Genomic DNA, 27189 nt, shown 5'->3' on the forward strand with positions numbered 1-27189 from the left:
CACAAAAATCGAAAAACAACCGTCAAAACAGCATCGTGGACTGTGGAGACAAAATCATCACAAATCCCTGGAAAGGAGATATTCACGCTACCCCGTCGTCGCAAACACGGAGGTATGCAGCTTCCGGCTCGGACAATGAGCGAAGCTATCTCTGGAAAAAGGGTACTCACCGCTTACCGTTGTCATAAAGGTACTTAGCTTCCGGCTCGAACAAAGAGTGAAGCTAAGCCTGGAGAGACGGTACTTACAGCTTCCAGCTTGGGCAACAAGCAAAGCAAGGCCTGGAGAGGCAAAACTCACACTGCTTACCGTTGTCACAAGGGTACTTAGCTTCCGGCTCGAACAAAGAGTGAAGTTAAGCCTGGAGAGACGGTACTCACAGCTTCCAGCTTGGGCAACAAGCAAAGCAAGGCCTGGAGAGGCAAAACTCACACTGCTCACCGTCGTCGCAAAGGTGCTTGGTTTCCGGCTCGAACAAAGAGCGAGACTAAGCCTGGAGAGGCGGTACTCAACCATCAGCGTCATCAGAGGCGCGTTGATGTCCAACTTCCGGCTCGAGCGTCGAGTGAAGTTGACCTTGGAGAAGGTAAACTCAGCTACCGAGGATGTCAAAAGCGCCGAGGTATGCACCCACCTGGAGAGGCTACTCAACATTTTTCCACCGGAAGACGCTACAAGTCAGAAGGTCGGCGCAATACCCGGACAATTGGGTCAACTCCTTTACTTGTCAGCCGATACACCAAAAGGCCGTCCGACTAAGTAAAGGGGGGGCAGCTGTAGACCCCTAAAATTGTCCGGGTCGGAAATAAAGCTTGAAGACTCTCGAAGACTGAAGGATAATCAGCCAGAAGGACTCCTCGAAGGCCCTAGGAGGGTTCTCTGTAGGTCTAGAGGTCTTAGAATAGCTAAAAATAAGGAAGTGGAGGGAAAAAGCCCAATACGGCCGTACTGAACTTAATACGGCCGTATTGAAGCTTCAATACGGCCGTACTGAAGTCAGTACAACCGTATTGACACTTCAATACGACCGCTGCGAACTCAATACGGGCGTATTGAAATTTCTGACTTTCAATACGACCGTATTGAACTCCAATACGACCGTATTGAAGTTCAAAAATTTCAATACGGCCGTATTGGCCCTGTAGGCCGTACTGCGCCTATTCCCTATAAATATGACGTCAATTGGACGTCATTCCACACTTTTCAACATAGTTTGAACCCTCTCCTTGAGTATTCTGGGGTTTTTGAGCAGTGTTCTGCCCTAGAAATCACTCGGAGAGTTGATCCGACGAAGTTCTTGAGCCCCGAGCCATTTTGCTTGAGGATCGAACCTAGTCGAGGGGAAATCTTTTTGATTCCCTTAGTTAAAATTTTGTTCTAGGAGAGCGAGGAGCGGGCTTGTAGAGCGTGGGAACGCCAAAACGCTTCCCAGTTCATTTTTTATAAAAAAGCACGCTTCAAGAGGTTTCCCTTCAATCCTTCCTTTTACTGCTTTCTGTGTGCATATTTAAACTGTCATCATGTAGATAGTCAATTTATAATTGTTTAGAATAAATAGGGGTAATTTAGTAATTTTATACTGTTCTTTTAAAAATAATCTGTCATAGGGAACCCGAAAGGGGCGCCGTGGGGTGCTAACACCTTCCCCACGCGTAACCGACTCCCTTACCCAACTCTGGTTGTAGTGGCCAAAGTTGATTTTTAAATCAATTGCCTTATCCCTTTTTCCAATGTTTTTGAGTAAAACATTGGTGGCGACTCCACGAACCCTCCTTTTATGAAAACCACTAATCCATGGAGGGTCCCGCTTGGGATTAATATGGATTAGTGAGCCTTTTAATAAAATTGCTCGTTTGACGAGGTCTCAGTTTGAGAATAAGTCATTCTAGCAATCCACATTTTTCAAACAAATAAACGAGTCTAACCATCCTTTGCGAATGCCGAAAGCCCGTTTCGGGCCGGTGGCGACAAGGTTGAACCGAGTAGTCAACTCCAAGAAGTCAATGTGAAGATAGCACGCCTTGAAGCCGAGCATGCAAAGCAGGCACAGTTGATCAAGGACATGCAAGATGATTTGTTTCTGACTCGATCCGACGCACAGCAATGGCGGGAGGTCGCTCAACGACAAGCCGCAAACCTTTCCGATTTCCGCAGAAAGGAAAGGGAAGGATTGGCACAAATGGCCAAACTCCAAGAGGAGAAGGATCGAGCCGAAGACGAGCTTAATGAGCTACAGGCCATGATCAACTACTATACTCAGAAAGCGAAGGAGGCTCAGAAAATCAGTGACGATATGAGCCAAGCGGTCCATACGCAGATTAAAGCAATGGGTCGTCATGTCGAGGAAGCCGAAGATGAATGGCAAAGAAATATGAACCCGCCTGTGGGTTTTTACCGGCTTTTCTCTTATTGTAAAAAATTGCTTCAAAGCATTGTATAAAAGTTGTACACTTTCTTTAATGAATAAAATCGTATTTTTGAGATTTATTGCCTTTACATCTCATTAGTCATTCATTTTGCATTTATCTCTCCTAGTAATTAATAATAAAGATTAATAAAAAGAAAGAATTAATCGATGCGTATGTTCAGAATGGATCGCACGCCATTTGTGATAAAATGCAAACCAACAACTGCGCAAAGTGAACACACGACGACGCCGTTGTTGGTAATCAAGACAGAAAAAGGGGAGGGTCCCACGCCGTTAAGGATTGTCGCTCCAAGACCTTTCCCTTACGAATCGAATAAGGCTGTGCCATGGATATACGACATCCATACTTCTGCCAACAATGATATCTCCAATATCGCTGGACTTGGGGGCATGACTAGGAGTGGCAGGATCTACTCTCCCGAAGATCTGCACGATAAAGCTCCCAAGAGTAAAGGAAAAGAAAAGGAGAAAACCGAGGAAGATAGAGAATCCGAGGAGGAGACTGATGAGCTGTTAAAAATCATCAAACAAAGCGAGTACTCCATTGTGGATCAACTTCACAAGACACCAGCAAAGATCACTTTGTTGTCGTTGATCCTAAGCTCCGAACCGCATCGGCAAGCTCTGTTGAAAGTCTTGAACGAGGCGTACGTACCACACACCATATCCCAAGACAAATTTGAGGGAATTGTTAGTCACATCACGGCTAATGATCACCTCACCTTCACAGATGAAGAGATCCCCACCGAGGGACCGCACCATAACAAGCCCTTGCACATCTCTGTAAAGTGCAAGGAGTATCACATCGCGAAGGTCTTGGTGGATAATGGATCTTCCTTGAACGTGATGCCAAAAAGGACGTTCGATCAGATGGCAATCAAGGGAGTCCAAATGCGCCCAAGCAACATGATCGTTCGAGCTTTCGACGGCTCTAAAAGAGAAGTGGTGGGAGAAGTCAATCTTCCAATCCAAATCGGACCCACTATCTTTAACGTCGAATTTCAAATAATGCACATTACTCCTGCATACAGCTGTCTCCTCGGCCGACCTTGGATCCATGATGCGAAAGCTGTACCCTCTACGCTCCACCAGAAAATCAAGTTCATCGTGGGTGACAAACTGGTGACCGTGCAAGCTGAAGATGACATACTCATCAGTAAGCCATCCAACATACCTTATGTGGATGCAGCAGAGGAAGCTTTGGAAACCGCCTTCCAAGCATTGGAAATTGCCAATGTTGAAACGTTTCCCCGAGAAATGAAGAAGGTAGCTCATATGCTCACAAAGAACGGATACTTGCCAGGACAAGGATTAGGCAAGTACTCCCAAGGAATCCCGGAGCTACCCATTATCAAGGACAATCCGGGGAAACAAGGGTTAGGATACAACCCTGTTAAAGATCAAAGAACGAAGAGGAATCAAAATCCTTCTCGACGTTCTTTAAGTCAGATCTTTAGGAAGGCTGGTTCACAAACGTCAAGGCCAGCTGTCGTCATCAGGTGTCCTTTTCCTTCTAATAGGGATGTGTAAATCCAGTGACTATTAGAGATCACTCCTCGGGGACAGCCCGACCCCCGAGCCTCGATAGGGCACATGTTTCCATCATGATTATAATAAAATCATTCTTCATTAATTCTTTATTGCTTCTTTTCTTGCTTGCAATAAAATTCTAGACCACATTATTTTAACCCTGTTTGAATAAACATGAATGAGGTTAAAATCATCTTAATAATAATAAACCCACATCATTTTTATGTGGAAGTGTGTGTGTCAACTTAGAGCACCTTTTCTTGGCCTCAATAAGTGCCATCATGGATAAAGAAATCCTAAAGAGCAAAAGACCCCCTAGGAATCCCACAAAAGGGTGACCTAGGCAAAAGTTAGGGTTACAAAATAAGACCAAAAGACCCGCTAGGAATCCCACAAAAGGGTGACCTAGGCAAAAATTAGGGTTACAAAATAATGAACAAAAACAAAAGCCCGCTAAGACATCACAAAAGGGTGTTTTAGGCAAAAGTTAGGGCCGTCAAAAAAGAAGAAAAACAAAATAAATCCATGATGGTACCATCAATTGAATTCAACAAGGAGCTCAAGAAAAGCTATCCAAGTTGTCAAAGCACAATCATTAATAACAAAGATGTGCTTAACTTCATAAGTGTTTAATCGAACAAACCTAAACACAATAAGCCTACCATTGGCCAGCCATTCTTACAAAATCCATTTTTCAAAAATAAAACAATCCCCTCTAAAACACAAACTTTTGAAAATATATCTTTTCCTTCTTTTCTCTCTTGTCCCAACGATTTTTGAATAATCTAGTGGAAACATGGAGATATAGTGGTCAATAGGAGGGTTGACACATCTTCTAAAGGAAGGGAAGGATTATTTGGTTGATGACACCAAATCCCAAAATCAAATACGCATCATTCCTCGGTTACAGAAATCGGCAGAGCACAGCTCGTCTAGAGGAATGGCAAAAATCCAAACAGAAGAACGCATCGATTAATTTTTTTGAAAAAATGAATCAAATAGAATTAGGTGCATCATATACTGCATACATGCATACAGATGATAGGTGTACTGGAAGATCACTTATTCTCTGTTTATCCACAAAAAAAAAAAAAAAAAAAAAAAAACAATGCGCCCGTATTGAGTTTAATACGGGCGTAACAAGGTGAACGTTGAAGCAACGTTTCGTATTCAATACGACGTATTAAACACAATACGGGCGTATTGACGCTCAATACGGCCGTATTCCATTCAATAAGGGCCGTATTGATTGCCACATTTGTACAATAACGGTAAAGCCAATACGGCCGTATTATATTCAATACGGCCGTACTGGCGAAAACTTCTCTATAAATAAGCCTCCCCCCCTCTCATTTTTGCATACCAATCTTCATTCTCTGCATATTTTGTTTGTGAGTGCACCCTAGACAGCTTCTCAGAAATGGCAGAGTCATCCCGAAAAAGACAGAGAGCCCCAGCTCGACGTGAGATGACGGATCGACACAGGCAACGGCTGGAGCTCATAGAGACATTCAACTTCGAGCCGTCAAGGGTGCTCGACTTTGACCTTCTCCGAGCAGTGGGCTTGGAGGATGACATCAGGGGTTACTTCGGCAGCATAGGATGGGAATTTCTCCTTGATTCCCCTTCTCAACTGTACTTGACAGCCACGAAGGAGTTCCTGGCCTCCGTCGGTATTACTGAGTCGACGAACAGTTATGGGGAAGATGTCTGCTCGGTTGACTTCTAGATGAATCAGGGGTACCGCTCCTTGACCTTGGACGAGTTCAATGTCCAGGCAGGATTTTTCAGCCGCACTGATCAGCTGGAATTTCGTGATGCCATATGCGAGTGGCCTGATCAGTGGACTCCGGTTGACATGTGGAGATTGCTCACTGGCCGAGAGGATTACCATTCAGGGGTAAAGGGTTCCCGGCTTCCGACCGCTCTTCGGATCTGCCACAAGATCCTTACCAGTACTATCCATGGCAGGTCCAAGAGCCCCGAGTCGATTACTCGTCCGGACCTGCTGGCATTATATTGCATGGCCACCGGACGGAAGGCCAACCCTGGATATTTCTTCCTCGAGCATGTGAAGATGTTGGGGACACGAGAAGGAGGAGAGTCTAGACAGGGGTATATCTTGGTCGCCCCACTCCTCTCACAGCTGGCGGAGACATGGGGATGCCCCGATGGCGAAGAGCCAAGGGCGCTGGCGCCAAAGCTGATCGGTGCTACCACTTTGATTAGCATGAGGATCATTACTAGATCAGCTGGGGGGTTTGTACGAGTAGATGGCCCCGATGCCTATGCCGACATCCTCAACGACCTCAACTTTGAGGGCGATGGAAGCCCACAGCCAGAGACCGGCACCTCGCAGTCGGATAGGGCCTACTTTGATGCCCGCTTTGACGCTTTACAGCAAAGCATCGATACTCGATTCGATGCTTTTCAGCATAGCATCGGCACATGGCAGCAGAGTACAGATGCTCGACTAGATACCTTGGTGCAGGGGTTCGACAACCTCTCCGTCTGGATGCATCGCCGCTTCCCGGACCCGCCACAGGACCCATCGGCAGAGGAGTGAAGACTGGCTTCTGTTTTATTGCTTTTTCATGCATTAGTTTGGTTGGGCTTAGCCCCATTTCTCAAATTTTCCTTGTACAAATTCATTTTTAGTAATGAAATTTGCCACTTTTGAACTCAAAATTCTCTAGCATTTTTAATTTCTGTACAGCAAAAGCCAAAAACATAAAAAAGGCAAAATACAGAAAAAGCCAAATCAGAAGAAAAGGCAAAATACAGAAAAAGCCGAAAATAAAAAAGGCAAGGATACAGAAAATCCAACAAACAGTTTGTACAGAATAACTGAGCCTGGAGAGGCTTACCAAAATACTCCTCATCCCCCAACTGTACAGAGTAAATGAGCCTGGAGAGGCTCGCAGAAATAATACTCCCCAGAGAAAACCTCAACTCAAGCTCATGGAACGAATCCCCAGCAAGAGCTATCAAAGCAAAATCGACGCAATCCCCAATGGAAGTGCGATCATCCAAATAGTATATACAAGTCAAAGGACTTAACACTTCCTCAGTGGAAGATAGCTCTCCGACTCAAAGCGCTGAGTGAGGCTAAGCTTGCAGAGGCTTCCTAAATAATACTCTGGGATACATAAGATCCCTCATTCCCCAATCGCCTACTCAGAGGCATCCCTGCAAAAGGAGAAAAAATCAAAAAATATCAATAAATATTTCCCAAGCGGAATTCGGCATGCAGCCAATCATCAAACATCAAGATAATTCGCCTACTCAGAGGCATCCCTGCAAAAGGAGAAAAATAAAAAAAAAAACATCAATAACTATTCCCCAAGCAGAATTTGGCACTCAGCCGAACACTGAACTCCAATTCCTCAGTCGCCTACATAAGAGGCACTCCTTCAAAAGGAAAAATCATAAAAAGATCAATAATCATTCCCCAAGCGGAATCCGGCTCTCAGCCTATCATTGAATATCAAGATGATCTGCCTAACAGAAGAGGCCAATCACAACCAATGACAAAATCCCCTGGCGGATAACAGCCTACACAGAGGCAACAAAATCCAAAAGTTAAAAAGAGTTACCCGAATAAGGATAACCGGGATACTCCACCAACGTCAAAAGGACGTCAGCCAAACATAAGGCATCGCTCAACTCAGAGAGAAAGGGCATCTGTGTCTATACCCCAAGGAGTCAGAAATTCCCCAAGGGTACCAACAATGCAATGCAAGTTGGGCACAGGAACTTGTGAATGACTGCACATCCCCTAGACGGATCCCTGCGTTATCCAGCCCTCAGTGGCACAAAATCAAAAAAACAACCGTCGAAGCAGCATCGTGGACTGTGGAGACAAAATCATCACAAATCCCTGAAAAGGAGATATTCACACTACCCCGTCGTCACAAACACGGAGGTACACAGCTTCCGGCTCGAGCAATGAGCGAAGCTATCTCTGGAAAGGAGGCACTCACTGCTTACCGTCGTCACAAGGGTACTTAGCTTCCGGCTCGAACAAAGAGTGAAGCTAAGCCTGGAGAGGCGGTACTCACAGCTTCCAGCTTGGGCAGCAAGCAAAGCAAAGCCTGGAGAGGCGAAACTCACACTGCTCACCGTCGTCACAAAGGTGCTTAGTTTCCGGCTCGAACAAAGAGCGAGACTAAGCCTGGAGAGGCGAAACTCACACTGCTCACCGTCGTCACAAAGGTGCTTAGTTTCCGGCTCGAACAAAGAGCGAGACTAAGCCTGGAGAGGCGAAACTCACACTGCTACCGTTGTCACAAGGGTACTTAGCTTCCGGCTCGAACAAAGAGTGAAGCTAAGCCTGGAGAGGCGGTATTCACAGCTTCCAGCTTGGGCAGCAAGCAAAGCAAAACCTGCAGAGGCTACTCGACAATTTTCCACCGGAAGACACTACAAGTCAGAAGGTTGGCTTATTACCCGGACAATTGGGTCAACTCCTTTACTTGTCAATCGATGCACTAAAAAGACCGTTTGACTAAGTAAAGGGGGGGCAGCTGTAGACCCCTAAAATTGTCCGGGTCGGAAATAAAGCTTGAAGACTCTCGAAGACTGAAGGAAGATCAGCCAGAAGGACTCCTGGAAGGCCCTAGGAGGGTTCTCTGTAGGTCTAGAGGTCTTAGAATAGCTCAAAATAAGGAAGTGGAGGGAATGAAGCCCAATACGGCCGTACTGAACTTAATACGGCCGTATTGAAGCTTCAATACGGCCGCAGTGAACTCAATACGGCGTATTGAAGTTTCTGAAACTTCAATACGGCCGTACTGAAATCAATACGGCCGTATTGAAGCTTCAATACAGCCGTATTGAATTTAATACGGCCGTATTGAAATTTCTAAATTTCAATACGGCCGTATTGAACTCAATACGGCCGTATTGAAGTTCAAAAATTTCAATACGGCCGTATTGCTTCTGTAGGCCGTATTGCGCCTATTCCCTATAAATATGACGTCAATTGGACGTCATTCCACACTTTTTCAGATAGTTTCAACCCTCTCCTTGAGTATTCTGGGGTTTTTGAGCAGTGTTCTGCCCTAGAAATCACTCGGAGAGTTGATCCGACAAAGTTCTTGAGCCCCGAGCCATTTTTCTTGAGGATCGAACCTAGTCGAAGGGAAATCCTCCGGATTTCCATAGTTAAAAGTTTTAGGAAGGAGCGAGCGAGCTTGTAGAGCGAGGGAACGCCAAAAAGCTTCCCAGTTTTACTCAATATATAAAAGCACGCTTCAAGAGGTTTCTTCTTAAATCCTTCCTTTTACTGCTTTCTGTGTGCATATTTAAACTGTCATCATGTAGATAGTTAATTTATAATCGCTTATAATAAATAGGGGTAATTTAGTAATTTTACATTGTTATTTTAGAAAATAAATCTGTCATAGGGAACCCGAAAGGGGCGTTGTGGGGTGCTAACACCTTCCCCACGCGTAACCGACTCCCTTACCCAACTCTGGTTGTAATGGCCAAAGTTGATTTATAAAATCAATTGCCTTATCCCTTTTTCCAATGTTTTGAGTAAAACATTGGTGGCGACTCCACGAACCCTCCTTTTACGAAAACCACTAATCCATGGAGGGTCCCGCTTGGGATTAATATGGATTGGTGAGACATTTTAATAAATAAATTGGATAAGATCGACAAGGTCTCAGTTTGAGAACAAGTCGTTCTAATAATCCAATACATTTTCAAAACTAAAATAAAAGCGAGCTCGACCGTCTTCGCGACCGCCGAGGCCCGTTTGGGCCGGTGGCGACAGCCATTCCTCTAGACGGGCTGTGTGCTGCCGATTTCTGTAACCGAGGAATGATGCATGTTATATTGAGATTTGGTGTCATCAACCAAATGATTTTCCTTTCCTTTAGAAGATGTGTCAACCCTCCTATTGACTACTATATCTCCATGTTTCCACTAGATTATTCAAAAATCGTTTGGGACAAGAGAGAAAAGAAGGAAAGGATATTTTTTCGAAAGTTTGTGTTTTAGAGGGGATTATTTATTTTTTGAAAAATGGATTTTGTAAGAATGGCTGTCGCCACCGGCCCGAAACGGGCTTTCGGCATTCGCGAAGACGGTCGAGCTCGCTTTTATTTTAGTTTTGAAAATGTATTGGATTATTAGAACGACTTGTTCTCAAACTGAGACCTTGTCGATCTTATCCAATTTATTTATTAAATGTCTCACCAATCCATATTAATCCCAAGCGGGACCCTCCATGGATTAGTGGTTTTCGCAAAAGGAGGGTTCGTGGAGTCGCCACCAATGTTTTACTCAAAACATTGGAAAAAGGGATAAGGCAATTGATTTTATAAATCAACTTTGGCCATTACAACCAGAGTTGGGTAAGGGAGTCGGTTACGCGTGGGGAAGGTGTTAGCACCCCACAGCGCCCCTTTCGGGTTCCCTATGACAGATTATTTCTAAAATAATAGCGTAAAATTACTAAATTACCCCTATTTATTATAAGCGATTATAAATTAACTATCTACATGATGACAGTTTAAATATGCACACAGAAAGCAGTAAAAGGAAGGATTTAAGAAGAAACCTCTTGAAGCGTGCTTTTATATATTGAGTAAAACTGGGAAGCTTTTTGGCGTTCCCTCGCTCTACAAGCTCGCTCGCTCCTTCCTAAAAACTTTTGACTATGGAAATCCGGAGGATTTCCCTTCGACTAGGTTCGAATCTCCAAGCTAAGTGCTCGGAATTCCAAAACTTCGTCGGATCGACTCCTAGAGAGGTTCCTAAGGCAGAGCACTGCTCAAAAACCCCAGAACACTCAATAAGAGAGTCAAGAAATGGTTGAAAAGTGTGGAATGACGTCCAATTGACGTCATATTTATAGGGAATAGGCGCAATACGGCCTACGGGAGCAATACGGCCGTATTGAAATTTTTGAACTTCAATACGGTCGTATTGAGTTCAATACGGCCGTATTGAAGTTCAGAAATTTCAATGCGCCCGTATTGAGTTCACAGCGGCTGCATTGAAGTGTCAATACGGGCGTATTGATTTCAGTACGGCCGTATTGAAGTTTCAGAAACTTCAATACGCCGTATTGAGTTCGCTGCGGCCGTATTGAAGCTTCAATACGGCCGTATTGAATGCAGTACGGCCGTATTGGGCTTTTTCCCTCCACTTCGTTATTTTGAGCTATTCTAAGACCTCTAGACCTACAGAGAACCCTCCTAGGGCCTTCCAGGAGTCCTTCTGGCTGATCTTCCTTCAGTCTTCGAGAGTCTTCAAGCTTTATTTCCGACCCGGACAATTTTAGGGGTCTACAGCTGCCCCCCCTTTACTTGGTCGGACGGCCTTTTGGTGTACCGGCTGACAAGTAAAGGAGTTGACCCAATTGTCCGGGTGATGTGCCATCCTTCCGACTTGTAGTGTCTTCAGGTGGGAAAATTGTTGAGTAGCCTCTCCAGGTTGGTGCATACCTCCGCGCTTCTAGTCACTTTGGTAGCGTGAGTCTTGCCCTCTCCAGGGTGAGTTTGCCCTCTCCAGGGTGAGTATTAGTCGTCGCCTCTCCAGGCTCGTGCGTGAGTCTTGCCCTCTCCAGGGTGAGTTTGCCCTCTCCAGGGTGAGTTTGCCCTCTCCAGGGTGAGTATTAATCGTCGCCTCTCCAGACTTGTGCGTGAGTCTTGCCCTCTCCAGGGTGAGTTTGCCCTCTCCAGGGTGAGTTTGCCCTCTCCGGGGTGAGTTTGCCCTCTCCGGGGTGAGTATTAGTCGTCGCCTCTCCAGACTTGTGCGTGAGTCTTGCCCTCTCCAGGGTGAGTTTGCCCTCTCCAGGGTGAGTTTGCCCTCTCCGGGGTGAGTATTAGTCGTCGCCTCTCCAGACTTGTGCGTGAGTCTTGCCCTCTCCAGGGTGAGTTTGCCCTCTCCAGGGTGAGTATTAGTCGTCGCCTCTCCAGACTTGTGCGTGAGTCTTGCCCTCTCCAGGGTGAGTTTGCCCTCTCCAGGGTGAGTTTGCCCTCTCCGGGGTGAGTATTAGTCGTCGCCTCTCCAGACTTGTGCGTGAGTCTTGCCCTCTCCAGGGTGAGTTTGCCCTCTCCAGGGTCTGCCTCCGTGTTCTTGACGACATTGGCAATGTGAGTTTGCCCTCTCCAGGGATTTGAGATGATTTTTGTCTCCACAGTCCACGATGCTGCTTTGACGGTTTGATTTTGATTTTGGTGCCACTGAGGGCTGGATAACGCAGGGATCCGTCTAGGGGATGTGCAGTCATTCATAGGTTCCTGTGCCCCAACTTGCATTGCGTTGTTGGTACCCATTGAGGAATTTCTGTTTCCTTGGGGTGTAGACACAGATGCTCTTCTTGAATTGAGCGATGCCTTATGTTTGGCTGACGTCCTTTGACGTTGGTGGAGTATCCCGGTTCATCCTTATTCGGGTATCTCTTTTTGATTTTCTGATTTTTGCTGCCTCTGTGTAGGCTGTTATCCGCTGGGGATTCTGGATGTTGATTTTGATTAGCCTCTTCTGTTAGGCGTATCGGCTTGACGTTCGATGTTTGGCTAAGAGCCGGATTCCACTTGGGGAATACTTATTGATATTTTTGATTTTCTTCTCCTTTTTGCAGGGATGCCTCTTGAGTAGGCGATTGGGGATTTGGGGATCTTATTGTATCCCAGAGTATTATTTAGGAAGCCTCTGCAGGCTTAGCCTCACTCAGCGCTTTGAGTCGGAGAGCTATCTTCCACTGAGGAAGTGTTAAGTCCTTTGACTTGTATATACTGTTTGGATGATCGCACTTCCATTGGGGATTGCGTCGGTTTTGCTTTGATAGCTCTTGCTGGGGATTCGTTCCATGAGCTTGAGTTGAGGTTTCTCTGGGGAGTATTATTTCTGCGAGCCTCTCCAGGCTCATTTATTCTGTACAGTTGGGGGAGTATTATTTCTGCAAGCCTCTCCAGGCTTTAGTTATTCTGAGGAAGTATTATTTCTGCAAGCCTCTCCAGGCTCAATTATTCTGAAAGAGTATTATTTCAGCAAGCCTCTCCAGGCTCAAATATTCTGAGAGTATTATTTCTGCAAGCCTCTCCAGGCTTTAGTTATGATGAAAGAGTATTATTTCGGCGAGCCTCTCCAGGCTCAATTATTCTGAAGGAGTATTATTTTGGCAAGCCTCTCCAGGCTCAATTATTCTGCGGGAGTATTATTTAGGCAAGCCTCTCCAGGCTTTAGTTATGATGAAAGAGTATTATTTTGGCGAGCCTCTCCAGGCTCAATTATTCTGAAGGAGTATTATTTCGGCAAGCCTCTCCAGGCTCAATTATTCTGCGGGAGTATTATTTAGGCAAGCCTCTCCAGGCTTTAGTTATGATGAAAGAGTATTATTTCGGCGAGCCTCTCCAGGCTCAATTATTCTGTATGATTTGTTGGATTTTCTGTATTTTGCCCTTTTTTCGATTTTGGCTTTTTCTGTGTTTTTGCCTTTTTTGTTGATTTTGGCTTTTTCTGTGTTTTTGCCTTTTTTGTTGAGTTCGGCTTTTTCTGTATTTTTGTTGATTTCTGTATTTTTGCCTTTTTTGTTGGTTTTGGCTTTTTCTGTATAGAAATGTCTCAGTTATTCTGAGAGAGTATTATTTCGGCGAGCCTCTCCAGGCTCAATTATTCTGAGAGAGTATTATTTCGGCGAGCCTCTCCAGGCTCAGTTATTTTGAGAGAGTATTCTTTCGGCAAGCCTCTCCAGGCTCAGTTATTCTGAGAGTATTCTTTCGGCAAGCCTCTCCAGGCTCAGTTATTTTGAGAGAGTATTCTTTCGGCAAGCCTCTCCAGGCTCAGTTATTCTGAGAGTATTCTTTCGGCAAGCCTCTCCAGGCTCAGTTATTTTGAGAGTATTCTTTCGGCAAGCCTCTCCAGGCTCAGTTATTTTGTATGACGCTGTTGATTTTCTGAATCTTTGCATTTTGTTTGCTGCTGTCATACACAAGCAATTTTTCCTATTTTTTCTAATTTATGTAGTTGCCTCATGACAAGGTCTTTGAAAATTTCTTTATGGCCAATACGGCCGCATCCATTTCAGTATGCCCGTATTGAATTGAAAATTTGCTCATAACCCTAATTTTGGTACGGGCGTACTGAACATGATACGGGCGTATTGTTTTTTCTGAAGTTTATATATTTCTTGTTTTTTCAATAAACAGAGAATAAGTGATCTTCCAGTACACCTATCATCTGTATGCATGTATGCAGTATGATGCACCTAATTCTATTTGATTCTTTTTTTCAAAAGAATTAACCGATGCGTTTTTGTGTTTGGATTTTGCCATTCCTCCAGACGGACTGTGCTCTGCCGATTTCTGTTACCGAGGAATGATGCATATTTGATTTTGGTGTCATCAACCAAATGATTCTTCCCTTTCTTTAGAAGATGTGTCAACCCTCCTATTGACCACTATATCTCCATGTTTCCACAAGATTATTCAAAAATCGTTTGGGACAAGAGAGAAAAGAAGGAAAGGATATATTTTCAAAAGTTTGTGTTTTAGAGGGGATTATTTTATTTTTGAAAAATTGTTTTTGTAAGCATGGATGGCCAAGGTAGGCTTATTGTGTTTAGGTTTGTTTGTTTAAACACTTATGAGGTTAAGCACATCTTTGTTATTAATGATTGTGCTTTGACAACTTGGATAGCTTTTCTTGAGCCCCTTTGTTGAATTCAATTGATGGTACCATCATGGATTTATTCTGTTTTTTTCTTTTTTGATGGCTCTTACTTTTGCCTAAAACACCCATTTGTGGTGTCTTAGCGGGCTTTTGTTTTTATTCATTATTTTGTAACCCTAATTTTTGCCTAGATCACCCTTTTGTGGGATTCCTAGCGGGTCTTTTGGTCTTATTTTGTAACCCTAACTTTTGCCTAGGTCACCCTTTTGTGGGATTCCTAGCGGGTCTTTTGGTCTTATTTTGTAACCCTAACTTTTGCCTAGGTCACCCTTTTGTGGGATTCCTAGCGGGTCTTTTGCTCTTTAGGATTTCTTTATCCATGATGGCACTTATTGAGGCCAAGAAAAGGTGCTCCAAGTTGACACACACACTTCCACATAAAAATGATGTGGGTTTATTATTATTAAGATGATTTTAACCTCATTCATGTTTATTCAAACAGGGTTAAAATAATGTGGTCTAGAATTTTATTGCAAGCGAGAAAAGAAGCAATAAAGAATTAATGAAGAATGATTTTATTATAATCATAATGGAAACATGTGCCCTATCGAGGCTCGGGGGTCGGGCTGTCCCCGAGGAGTGATCTCTAATAGTCACTGAGTCTATACATCCCTATCGGAAGGAGAAGGACACTTGATGACAACAGCTGGCCTTGAGGTTTGTGAACCAGCCTTCCTAAAGATCTGGCTTAAAGAACGTCGAGAAGGATCTTGGTTCCTCTTCGTCCTTTGATCTTTGTTAGGGTTGTATCTTAACCCTTGTTTCCCCAGGTTGTCTTTGATAATGGGTAGCTCCGGGATTCCTTGGGAGTCCTTGCCTAATTCTTGTCTTGGCAAGTATCCGTTCTTTGTGAGCGTATGAGCTACCTTCTTCATTTCTCGGGGAAACGTTTCAACATTGGCGATTTCCAATGCTTGGAAGGCGGTTTCTAAAGCTTCCTCTGCTGCATCCACATAAAGTATGTTGGATGGCTTGCTGATGAGTATGTCATCTTTAGCTTGTTCGGTCACCAGTTTGTCACCCACTATGAACTTGACTTTCTGGTGGAGCGTAGAAGGAATAGCTTTCGCATCATGAATCCAAGGTCGGCCGAGGAGACAGCTGTATGCGGGAGTGATATCCATCACTTGAAATTCGACGTTGAAGATAGTGGGTCCAACTTGGATTGGAAGATTGATTTCTCCCACTACTTCTCTTTTAGATCCGTCAAAAGCTCGAACGATCATGTTGCTCGGGCGCATTTGGACTCCCTTGATTGCCACTTGCTCGAGAGTTCTTTTTGGCATCACGTTCAAGGAAGATCCATTATCTACCAAGACTTTTAGCGATGTGATACTCCTTGCACTTTATAGAGATGTGCAAGGGCTTGTTGTGGTTTGATCCCTCGGTGGGGATTTCTTCATCGATGAAGGTGAGGTGATCATTAGCCGTGATATGACTAACAATCCCCTCAAACTTGTCTTGGGAGATAGTGTGCGACACGTATGCCTCGTTCAAGACTTTCAACAGAGCTTGCCGATGCGGTTCGGAGCATAGGATCAACGACAACAGAGTAATCTTTGCTGGCGTCTTATGAAGTTGATCCATGATGGAATACTCGCTCTGTCGGATAAACTTTAACAGCTCGTCTGTCTCCTCCTCGGATTCTTTTTCCTCGGTTTTCTTTTCTTCTTTTTCTTTATTCTTGGGGGCTTTATCATGAAGATCTTCGGGAGTGTAGATCCTGCCACTCCTAGTCATGCCCCCAAGTCCAGCGATGTTGGAGGTATCGCTGTCGGCAGAAGAGTGGATGTCGTATATCCACGGCACAGCCTTATTTGATTTGCAAGGGAAAGGCTTTGGAACTGTGATCCTTAATGGTGTCGGACCTTCCCCTTTATTCGTCTTGATTACCAACAACGGAGTTGATGTGCGCTCGCTTGGCGCGGTTGTTGGCTTACACTTGATGACGAACGGCGTGCGATCCATTTTTGAACATACGCATCGATTTAATCCTTTCTTTTTATTTATGTTTATTAATGGAATACTAGGAGAGATGTATGAAATGAATAACTCCTAGATCCCTCCATGATCTATATGCATGAGATGATGATGTTGAATATGCATGCATTGTGTTTATTGAACTAAGCATTATCATGTTTTTAGGATTTTCCTAAGATGATGCATGATATTGCTTGGTTTGGGTAAATACATATTTTTCTTTTGAATATTTTGTATCTTTTTGTATTTTTTGGGTGAAAAGGGAAACTACCTATATGAATGCAAATGAAGGTAGATGTTAACACCATGTACTAGAAGATCTTTATTTCTATTTATTCTTTTTATTTAAATAGAATAGGGATGTTGTTTGTTTAACAAATGCAAATGTATGCTCATACAATGTCATATAGTCAATGCACAAACAATTCACTCATCCACGAACAGTCACGAGCAAATTACGAGGTAGGGGTCTCCTGCAGAAAAGTGCATATTCAAGGAGGATCTAACTGTTCTCACTTGGTCAAAGGCCCCCAAGGTGCCCCCATTATAGGGACCCAATTCCTCTTGTCGTAGGTCGATGGAAAGCTCCAACGCACCGTCGGACTCAAGTTCATGGTTATCACCTTGAGTGATGTTTTCCGACAACGGTCTCATAGGCTCCTATAAACCCATCAACCGGCCGTACTAACATCCACTCCCTATGGATTACCACTCATGCCCCCGGGTATAGAGGGAACTGTTGTGTGCAAAGGTTTGTGTACAATTTGTATTTCAAAACAATTGCGGAAATTAAACAAACAACAGTTATTTAAAGCCAAATATATAAAGCATGTTATCACACAAGCAAGGGGTAATGAAGTAATTTTAACTATTATTTATTAAAAATAATCTGTCACTAAATGGGACTGACTCTCGAGGCTTCCCCAGTGGAGTCGCCATCTGTCGCCACCGGCCCGAAACGGGCTTTCGGCATTCGCGAAGACGGTCGAGCTCGCTTTTATTTTAGTTTTGAAAATGTATTGGATTATTAGAACGACTTGTTCTCAAACTGAGACCTTGTCGATCTTATCCAATTTATTTATTAAATGTCTCACCAATCCATATTAATCCCAAGCGGGACCCTCCATGGATTAGTGGTTTTCGCAAAAGGAGGGTTCGTGGAGTCGCCACCAATGTTTTACTCAAAACATTGGAAAAAGGGATAAGGCAATTGATTTTATAAATCAACTTTGGCCATTACAACCAGAGTTGGGTAAGGGAGTCGGTTACGCGTGGGGAAGGTGTTAGCACCCCACAGCGCCCCTTTCGGGTTCCCTATGACAGATTATTTCTAAAATAATAGCGTAAAATTACTAAATTACCCCTATTTATTATAAGCGATTATAAATTAACTATCTACATGATGACAGTTTAAATATGCACACAGAAAGCAGTAAAAGGAAGGATTTAAGAAGAAACCTCTTGAAGCGTGCTTTTATATATTGAGTAAAACTGGGAAGCTTTTTGGCGTTCCCTCGCTCTACAAGCTCGCTCGCTCCTTCCTAAAAACTTTTGACTATGGAAATCCGGAGGATTTCCCTTCGACTAGGTTCGAATCTCCAAGCTAAGTGCTCGGAATTCCAAAACTTCGTCGGATCGACTCCTAGAGAGGTTCCTAAGGCAGAGCACTGCTCAAAAACCCCAGAACACTCAATAAGAGAGTCAAGAAATGGTTGAAAAGTGTGGAATGACGTCCAATTGACGTCATATTTATAGGGAATAGGCGCAATACGGCCTACGGGAGCAATACGGCCGTATTGAAATTTTTGAACTTCAATACGGTCGTATTGAGTTCAATACGGCCGTATTGAAGTTCAGAAATTTCAATGCGCCCGTATTGAGTTCACAGCGGCTGCATTGAAGTGTCAATACGGGCGTATTGATTTCAGTACGGCCGTATTGAAGTTTCAGAAACTTCAATACGCCGTATTGAGTTCGCTGCGGCCGTATTGAAGCTTCAATACGGCCGTATTGAATGCAGTACGGCCGTATTGGGCTTTTTCCCTCCACTTCGTTATTTTGAGCTATTCTAAGACCTCTAGACCTACAGAGAACCCTCCTAGGGCCTTCCAGGAGTCCTTCTGGCTGATCTTCCTTCAGTCTTCGAGAGTCTTCAAGCTTTATTTCCGACCCGGACAATTTTAGGGGTCTACAATGGCTTGGCCAATGGTAGGCTTAAGTGTTTAGGCTTGTTTGATTAAACACTTATGAAGTTAAGCACGTCTTGGTTATTAACATTTGTGATTTGACAACTTGGATAGCTTTTCTTGAGCCCCTTTGTTGAATTCAGTTGGTGGTACCATCATGGATTTATTCTGTTTTTCGATTGCCCTAACTTTTGCCTAAAACACCCATTTGTGGAGTTTTAGCGGGCTTTTGTTTTTGTTCATTATTTTGTAACCCTAATTTTTGCCTAGGTCACCCTTTTGTGGGATTCCTAGTGGGTCTTTTGCTCTTATTTTTGCGCAGTCCCCTTTTTGGGTTTCCTGCCGAGCTTTTTGTTTTTTAGGATTTTTGTCCTGAATGGATTTCTTTTTATCCATGACGGCACTTATTGAGGCCAAGGAAAGGTGCTCCAAGTTGTCACACACTTCCACATAAAAAAGATGCGGGATTATTTTTATTAAGACGATTTTAACCTCATTTATGTTTATTCAAACAGGGTTAAAAATAATGTGGTCTAGAATTTTATTGCAAGCAAGAAAAGAAGCAATAAAGAATAATGAAGAATGATTTTATTATAATCATAGTGGAAACATGTGCCCTATCGAGGCTCGGGGGTCGGGCTGTCCCCGAGGAGTAATCTCTAATAGTCATCAGGTTTACACATCCCTATCGAAAGGAGGAGAACACTTGATGACGACGACCGGCCTTGACGCTTGTGAACCGGCCTTCCTAAAGATCTGGCTTGAAGAACGTCGAGAAGGATCTTGATTCCTCTTCGTTCTTTGATCTTTGTTAGGGTTGTATCCTAACCCTTGTTGCCCCGGATTATCCTTGATAATAGGTAGCTCGGGAATTCCTTGGGAATCCTTGCCAAGTCCTTGTCCCGGCAAGTATCCATTCTTGGTGAGCATATGGGCTACCTTCTTCATTTCTCGGGGAAATGTTTCAACATTGGCGATCTCCAATGCTTGGAAGGCGGTTTCTAAAGCTTCCTCTGCTGCATCCACGTAAGGTATGGTGGATGGCTTGCTGATGAGTATGTCATCTTCAGCTTGTACGGTCACCAGTTTGTCATCCACTATGAATTTGACTTTCTGGTGGAGCGTAGAGGGAACAGCTTTCGCATCATGAATCCAAGGTCGGCCAAGGAGACAGCTGTATGCCGGAGTAATGTTCACCACTTGGAATTCGACATTAAAGATAGTGGGTCCAATTTGGATTGGAAGATTGATCTCTCCCACCACTTCTCTTTTAGAACCATCGAAGGCTCGAACGATCATGTTGCTCGGGCGCATTTGGACTCCCTTGATTGCCACTTGATCAAGAGTTCTTCTAGGCATCACATTCAAGGAAGATCCATTATCCACCAAGACTTTTACGATGTGATACTCCTTGCACTTTACAGAGATGTGCAAGGGCTTATTGTGATTTGGTCCCTCGGCGGGGATCTCTTCATCGGTGAAAGTGAGGTGATCATTAGCCGTGATGTGACTAACAATCCCCTCAAACTTGTCTTGGGAGATGGTATGCGACACATATGCCTCGTTCAAGACTTTCAACAGAGCTTGTCGATGCGGTTCGGAGCTTAGGATCAACGACAACAGCGTAATCTTTGCTGGCGTCTTGTGAAGTTGATCCACGATGGAGTACTCGCTCTGTCGGATAAACTTTAACAGCTCGTCTGTCTCCTCCTCGGATTCTTTTTCCTCGGTTTTCTTTTCTTCTTTTTCTTTTTTTCTTGGGGGCTTTATCATGAAGATCTTCGGGAGTGTAGATCCTGCCACTCCTAGTCATGCCCCCAAGTCCAGCGATGTTGGAAATATCGCTGTCGGCAGAAGAATGGATGTCGTATATCCATGGCACAACCTTATTTGATTCGTAGGGAAAAGGCCCTGGAGCAATGATCCTTAACGGCATTGGACCTTCCCCTTTGTTTGTCTTGATTACCAACAACGGAGTTGACGTATGCTCGCTTGGCACGGTTGTTAGCTTACACTTGATAACGAACGGCATGCGATCCATTCTTTGAACATACGCATCGATTAATTCTTTCTTTTTATTAATGTTTATTGATGAATTACTAGGAGGGATGTATGAAATGCAAATCTAGATCCCTCCATGATCTTTGATAAGAATGCATGATATGAGATGATGACGTTGAATATGCATGCATTGTGTTTATTCAACTAAGCATTATCATGTTTTTAGGATGTCCCTAAGATGATGCATGATATTGCTTGGTTTGGATAAATAACCCTTTTTTCTTTTTTGGGTATTTTTATTTATTATATTTTTTTTGTATTTTTGGGTGAAAAGGGAAACTACCTATATGAATGTGATGAAGGTAGATGTTAACACCGTATAATGGAAGATTCTTATTCCTATTTTTAAAAGAATAGGAATGTTGTATGTTTAAAGAAATGCAATGTATGCTCAAACAATTTCACATAATCAATGCACAAACAATTCACTCATCCACGAACAGTCACGAGCGAATCACGAGGTAGGGGTATCCTGCAGAAAAGTGCATATTCAAGGTGGTTCTAACTGTTCTCACCGGTCTGAGGCCCCCAAGGTGCCCCCATTATAGGGACCCAATTCCTCTCATCGTAGGTCGATGGAAAGCTCCAACGCACCGTCGGACTCAAGTTCATGGTTATCACCTTGAGTGATGTTTTCCGACAACGGTCTACGGGCACCTATAGACCCATTCGACAACCGGCCGTACTAACATCCACTCCCTATGGTTAATCACTCATGCCCCCGGGTATAGAGGGAACTGTTGTGTGCAAAGGTTTGTGTGCAGTTTTTATTTCAAACAATTGCGTAAATTTTAAAATACAACAGTTATTAAAGCCAAATAGATAAACATGTTATCATACAAGTGAGGGGTAATAAAGTAATTTTAACTATTATTTGTTAAAAATAATCTGTCACTAAATGGGACTGACTCTCGAAGCTTCCCCAGTGGAGTCGCCATTTGTCGCCACCGGCCCGAAACGGGCTTTCGGCATTCGCGAAGGATGGTTGGACTCTTTTATTGTTTTGAAAAGTATGGATTGCTAGAATGACTTATTCTCAAACTGAGACCTCGTCAAACGAGCAATTTTATTAAAAGGCTCACCAATCCATGTTAATCCCAAGCGGGACCCTCCATGGATTAGCGGTTTTCATAAAAAGGAAGGGTTCGTGGAGTCGCCACCAATGTTTTACTCAAAACATTGGAAAAAGGGATAAGGCAATTGATTTTATAAATCAACTTCGGCCATTACAACCAGAGTTGGGTAAGGGAGTCGGTTACGCGTGGGGAAGGTGTTAGCACCCCACAGCGCCCCTTTCGGGTTCCCTATGACAGATTATTTCTAAAAATAATAGTGCAAAATTACTAAATTACCCCTATTTATTCTAAGCAATTATAAATTAACTATCTACATGATGACAGTTTAATATGCACACAGAAAGCAGTAAAAGAAGGGATTTTTAGAAAAGAAACCTCTTGAAGCGTGCTTTTTATATATCAAGTAAAACTGGGAAGCTTTTTGGCGTTCCCTCGCTCTACAAGCCCGCTCACTCCTTCCTAAAAATAATTTTTGACTATGGAAATCCGGAGGATTTCCCTTCGACTAAGTTCGAATCTCCAAGCTAAATGCTCGGAATTCCAGAACTTCGTCGGATCGACTCCCAGAGAGATTTCTAGGGCAGAACACTGCTCAAAAACCCCAGAATACTCAAGGAGGGAGTCAAAACTCAGTGGAAAAGTGTGGAATGACGTCAAATTGACGTCATATTTATAGGAATGAGGCGCAGTACGGCCCCTGGGGTCAATACGGGCGTATTGAAGTTTTTGAACTTCAATACGGCCGTACTGAATTCAGTACGGCCGTATTGAAGTTCAAAGACTTCAATACAGGCGTACTGAGTTCGCCGCGACCGTATTGCAGTTCAAAATACTCAATACGGCCGTAGTGATCCTCTGGGAGGCCGTATTGAGCTTCATTCCTCCCACTTTTCTTATTTTTGCTATCCTAAGACCTCTAGACCTACAGAGAACCCTCCTAGGGCCTTCCAGGAGTCCTTCTGGCTGATCTTCCTTCAGTCTTTGAGAGCCTTCTAGCTTTATTTCCGACCCGGACAATTTTAGGGGTCTACAATGAAGGAAGTCTTCTCGCGGTCTTCCACATTCATCTTGATTTGGTTGTACCCAGAGTACCCATCCATGAAGGAATAGAGTGTGTTTGTGGCTGTATGATCCACCAATGTATCGATGTGTGGTTAGGGAAAATCGTCCTTTGGACTAGCACGATTAAGATCCCTATAGTCAACACAAACTCTAACCTTTCCATTCTTTTTAATGACTGGCACAATGTTAACCAGCCATTCTGGATACTGGGACACAACCAGGAACCCCGCGTCTAATTGTTTTTCTACCTTCTCCTTGATCTTTAAAGACCATTCGGGCTTGACTCGTCGGAGCTTTTGTTTGACGGGTCGAAACCCTTCTTTCAGTGGTAATTTGTGCTCGACGATATTAGAGTCCAAACCGGGCATATCATGGTACGACCATGCAAATACATCTTTGTATTCCTTTAACAACTGGATCAATTGCTCCCTTATTTCATCACTGATATGGGTTCCAATATTGACCTCTTTTATTTCTTGGCCTTGCCCCAAATTTACGGTCTCCAATTTTTCTTGATGCGGTTGGAGTAGACGAGCCTCTTGATCTAGCAGTCTTTGCAAGTCCGGAGAAATGGTCTCCTCATCACTGTCCAACTCAACCCATTCATCCTCAACTTTCGGATCCCGGTCGGAGCGAACAATCACAGACATAATTGTTTTATTGGTTCTGTTTAGGTTTAGAATTTATTAATATTAATGAGAGAAAGAGAGAAAAGAACAAATGAGAGAATAATGTGTGAAAAATGCCTCTTTATTGATATGTATTAAAATTTGTACAAAGACCCTTATTTACATGAAAAGGTTCTCATGATCTCGGGTACTGATCATGAGTCCCAAAAAGAAAAAGAAAATTAAGGAGGGGCCCTATCGTGGCTTGCCCTTCTTTCTACTCTTGCTTTGGCAGAGGGTTCTTGCTCACGTCGGGCGCTGTCGAATCGAAGGTGACCCACCCGGCATCAATAAGGTCTTGGACCTTGTATTTGAGAGCCTTACAGTTCTCCGTTGAGTGTCCTGGTGCCCCCGAGTGGTATAGGCATTTATCTTGTGGTTTGTACCACTCGGGATAAGGTGGATCCATTTTCCTTGGTGGAATGTAAGCTAGAAGATGAGCTTCTACTAACTTCGGCAGGAGGTCGCTATATGTGGTCGGAAGTTTATCAAACTTCTTCACAGAGTTATACTGCGGCTTTCCTGACTTCGAAGTGGAAGAAGATGAAGAAATGGTTATGGCATTGACTCCTCCCTCTTTCTTCTTCCCGAAGGCCTTCTTAGCCTCATATGATTGGGAAGGCTTAGCCAGCTTCCCACTTTTAAGTCCTTGTTCCACTCTCTCCCCAATGGTGATGATGTCCGAGAAGAGTGTCGTTGTGTTCCCTATCATTTTATCGTAATAGGGACCAGTCAACGAGTTGATGAATAAGGACACCGTCTCCTTATCCGACAGCGGGGGCTCTATCTGTGCCGCCAACTCCCTCCATCGTTGGGCGTACGCCTTGAAAGATTCATCATTCTTTTTACTCAAGGCTTGAAGATCTGACCTATCGGGTGTTAGGTCGATGTTGTATTTGTAGCGCTTGAGAAAGGCGTCGGCCAACTGCCTCCATGTGTGTACTAGATTTCCATCTAGCTGCATATACCAGTTGAGCGCGGTATCAGCCAAGCTCTCTTGGAAGCAGTGGATCAAGAGCTTTTCGTTTGTGGCATATGCAGCCATCTTTCGGCAGTACATGGTGAGATGACTCTTGTGGCAAGTCGATCCCACGTACTTTGGGAAATCCGACACTTTAATTTTAGGAGGGAATTGGATGTCCCTCACTAAACACATGTCGGCGGCATCTTTAATGTCAAAATCATGCCCCTCCATAGCCCTCAACCGATCCTCTAGGGCGTGGAATTGGTCTTTTGAAATTTCAGGCTCTTTAATCGTAATCCCCGCCCCAAGGGGTACAGCTCGCGGAGGGTCTTCCTCGTGCTCTTCCTCCTCTCCATGATGGGACTCATGGTCACTGTGGTGTGATCCATGGATATTGTGGTGACGCATGAGCTCCATCATTTGCGCCATCTGTTCTTTGAGCTGAGAGAGCTCGGTTGTGAGCTTCTTATTTTGCTCTTCCAGCGCTTCCATTTTCTTGATTTTCTGCGCGCGTGTGAGGACAGAGAGATGACCAGCCACTTTCTAAAATGAATATTTTAATTAGTTTATTTATGGGATGAATACGCTCTTGACATGAGCTTGATAACCCTCCATTTTTAAGGCGCTGCCTTTTTAAAATGGAGTGTTACCACCCTCCTTGACTTATGATCCCTCCCCAACGGAGAATCTCGATAATTATGGGTCTCTTTTACTCATGTCAAGAGGTATTGGTGAACCTAGAATGCATGGTTTATGAGGATGCATGATATCTTATTGGTAATGATGCACATGCTCCTCACTTTTATTATATTTTCACACATTGGTTTTTCCTCTCATGTCATGACATTTTCATGCATGGGGATTATTCTTTAGACCTTATCGCGAGGTTATTTATTAATGCACAAACAATTACACATAAGCATTTACACAAACAATTCACTCATCCACGAACAGTCACGAGTGAATCACGAGGTAGGGGTATCCTGCAGAAAAGTGCATATTCAAGGAGGTTCTAACTGTTCTCACCAGTCCAAGGCCCCCAAGGTGCCCCCATTATAGGGACCCAATTCCTCTCGTCGTAAGTCGATGGAAAGCTCCAACGCACTGTCGGACTCGAGTTCATGATTATCACCTTGAGTGACGCTTTTCGACAACGGTCTACGGGCACCTATAGACCCATTCGACAACCGGCCGTACTAACATCCACTCCCTATGGTTTACCACTCATGCCCCCGGGTATAGAGGGAACTGTTGTGTGCAAAGGTTTGTGTGCAGTTTGTATTTCAAACAATTGCAGAAAATTAAACAAACAACAGTTATTAAAGCCAAATAGGTAAAACGTGTTATTATACAAGCAAGGGGTAATGAAGTAATTTTAACTATTATTTGTTAAAAATAATCTGTCACTAAATGGGACTGACTCTCGAGGCTTCCCCAGTGGAGTCGCCATCTGTCGCCACCGGCCCGAAACGAGCTTTCGGCATTTTGCGAAGGATGGTTGGACTCTTTTATTTGTTTAAAAATATGGATTGCTAGAATGACTTATTCTCAAACTGAGACCTTGTCAAACGAGCAATTTTATTAAAAGGCTCACCAATCCATGTTAATCCCAAGCGGGACCCTCCATGGATTAGCGGTTTTCATAAAAAGGAAGGGTTCATGGAGTCGCCACCAATGTTTTACTCAAAACATCGGAAAAAGAAGTTTAAGGCAATCGATTCAAAAATCGACTTCGGCCATTACAACCAGAGTCGGGTAAGGGAGTCGGTTACGCGTGGGGAAGGTGTTAGCACCCCACAGCGCCCCTTTCGGGTTCCCTATGACAGATTATTTAAAAAAATAATAGTGCGAAATTACTAAATTACCCCTATTTATTCTAAGCAATTATAAATTAACTATCTACATGATGACAGTTTAAATATGTACACACAGAAAGCGGTAAAAGAAGGGACTTTAAAGAGATAAACCTTTGAAGCGTGCTTTCTTATATATCTTGACAGAAATTGGGAAGCGTTTTGGCGTTCCCTCCCTCTACAAGACCGCTCGCTCCCTCCTATAAAATTTTAACTATGGAAATCCGGAGGATTTCCCTTCGACTAGGTTCGAGACTCAAGCAAATGGCTCGTGACTCAAGAACTTCGTCGGATCAACTCTCCGAGTGATTTCTAGGCAGAGCACTGCTCAAAAAAACCCAGAATACTCAAGAAGAGGGTTAAAACTCAGTCCGAAAGTCCAGAATGACGTCCCATTGACGTCATATTTATAGGGATGAGGCTCAATACGGACTCTGGGGGTCAATACGGTCCATATTGAAGTTTTGAACTACAATACGGCCGTATTGAATTCAATACGGCCGTATTGATGTTCAAAAACCTCAATACGGCCGTATTGAAGTTCAATGCAGCCGTATTGAAGTTCAGTGCAGCCGTATTGAATTCAATGCAGCCGTATTGAAGTTCAGTGCAGCCGTATTAAATTCAATGCAGCCGTATTGAAGTTCAGAAACTTCAATACGGCCGTATTGAGTTCAGTGCGGCCGTAT

Source organism: Cajanus cajan, chromosome 7 (genome assembly GCF_000230855.2).
Source record: "Cajanus cajan strain Asha chromosome 7, NIPB_CcT2T_4, whole genome shotgun sequence".
Taxonomy (NCBI): domain Eukaryota; kingdom Viridiplantae; phylum Streptophyta; class Magnoliopsida; order Fabales; family Fabaceae; genus Cajanus; species Cajanus cajan.